At 49.7% G+C, this 2152-nt stretch overlaps 1 pseudogene; it reads right to left on the bottom strand.

Moving 5' to 3' along the window:
• Positions 1–213: 213 nt before the first annotated feature.
• On the bottom strand, positions 214–1443 carry LOC117191668 (annotated as a pseudogene).
• Positions 1444–2152: the final 709 nt, after the last annotated feature.

Genomic DNA, 2152 nt, shown 5'->3' with positions numbered 1-2152 from the left:
GTTGGCGATCAGTAGACTCGGTGAAACATCTAATAATAGTCGAATTTAATTTCTCGTATTTATTGGCTTAACGCTGGACGTCTGCTAACATTTACATATATTCTCATATTTATAGCTTACATATGTATTCAGACGATTCAATAGTTAAGGAAATGTTTGCAACTTTAGAACCTAATTTCTTTGGTGTTAGTTTAGATACACATGCATATAAGCCGTATGCAGCCAACAGCTTTCATTAGCAATCAATCAATAATCCAGCAATAAATCCATCCAGTATACAGACAGTATAAGCTATGTTGTTTTATGGTACATCCTGTCCAGTGGTGGATACTCTAGAAACACGCCAGGCTGTCGTCGCCCTCCGCTTCGTCAGCTGGAAAACAGAACGGAAGCCAGGAATCAATACTCACATTGTATCTGCACCTAGCCAGAGCATAGTCCCACTAATACGAAACACGAGCCCCCTAATACCCCAAGACCCGCGTCAATCAATTGCCGTTGCGGAGTCCCTCGCGATAAGGGGGCTCCCTAGCTGTCGCCCGCTTATCACTTACACAGTATTTGCAGTCCGAACATCAGGGCGAAACCGGCCAGAGCGGCAATGTAGGCACGCCAGCCGGCATGGTTCTCGGTGAGGATCTCGCAGAAGACCACATAGAGAAGGGTACCCGAGGCGATCCCCTGCAGTATGCCCGAGGGGACGCTGGGCTGATTCGGCTCCACATTCTGACTAATGCCAATGCCCACCCCAATCCCGATGGGCGTGACAATCGAGAAGGTTATCAGATAAATGATAGCGAGGGAGCTGCGGGTGCGGGCAGCTCCATACCCACGCAGAAGGCCAGCACCAGCTTGTGAGCAGCCACCGCCGCGAACATGAACCATACAGTGCTGACGGTGCCCTCCAGTCCAATGGCCATGCCCTCGAAGAGCTCGTGGAGGGAAAGCGCTAAGATAATCCCCAGTCCGCGCATAGAGGAGCCAGCGCTGTCCTTGCCGGACACCACAGGCATGTGCGAGTGGCCAATGTGATCCTTGGGCTGCTCTTCCTGTAGGGTCTTAGGCTCCTCTTAGGCCCGTTCAAAGCAGCATTTCCGGCAGGGCGAATGGAGTGTTGGCGAGAACTCCGCAGGATTGCAGTTTTTCCACCACCTCAATCACCTCCGGCAGCATGTGCAGGAATGTGGTGCAGATCAGAACGCCCCCGCCGAAGAAGAGCAGGCACCGCACCGCCGTCGATGAGCGGGTTTCCTCGGGGCTCTTCTTGGTCCACTCGAGGCAGTGATCCAGCATGTAGAGCAGGCTGCCGCAGATCACAGTAATCACAATGAGAACCACCATAGCCACTACCTTGGCTACCATTAACCCGTGTCGGTCAACGAGCGGCGTGGCCGTTCTGCCCATGTCGATACCAGACTCCTCCATCGACGCCAAACCGTTCATGTTTCCGTAGCGAAATGCGAGCATAGACTGAGTGAAAACCGGAGCCCAAGCCCAACCACTTATACTCCTATTCTACCTATCGCACTGTCATAAATCAGTGGCACTGATGGAAATCTGATTGCTGATTGATATGAAAAGTCAGACCCCCCACACCCGCCCCAACCCCACACAAGGTAATATTTATCTTGTAGACAGGTGGCTTTGCCTTCTTAGCCCGGGATCCCTTTGATGTTTGCATAAAAACCAGTTGCATAAAATATGGGAATCTCGTATCTATTGGCTGTTTCGGCTTATCTTCGATATGATTGATAGATTCTCAGTTTCGTTTGTCATAAATTATTCTAAATATATACCAGATAACTAGCGGAGTGGAGTATCTTCCCTTCGATTCATCAATAAGTCTAAAATTGATCAGCCAGGAGAGGCACTCTCAAGCCACGACAGCCGCAAAGGGCATACGAAGTGGCTCTTGCCCTTGGCTTCACCGACTGCAAGACGGAGATTTGTCATTGATTAGAGATTGTGTTGTATATTTAATTGGCTCACTTGCTATCTGGAGGCCAAACATCAGGATGAATCCCACCAACGAGGAGACGAAGACCCGCCAGCCGGAATTGGATCGTATTATTATTATAGCCTAGATCTCAGAGACTATAAAAGCTAGAGCAACCAAATTTGGTATCCACACTCCTAAGATATCGGACCGAGA

The sequence above is a fragment of the Drosophila miranda genome (assembly GCF_003369915.1).
Source record: "Drosophila miranda strain MSH22 chromosome Y unlocalized genomic scaffold, D.miranda_PacBio2.1 Contig_Y1_pilon, whole genome shotgun sequence".
Taxonomy (NCBI): Eukaryota; Metazoa; Arthropoda; class Insecta; order Diptera; family Drosophilidae; genus Drosophila; species Drosophila miranda.
Note: the sequence above shows the minus strand (reverse complement) of the source record. Positions and strands in the feature narration are given on the sequence as shown.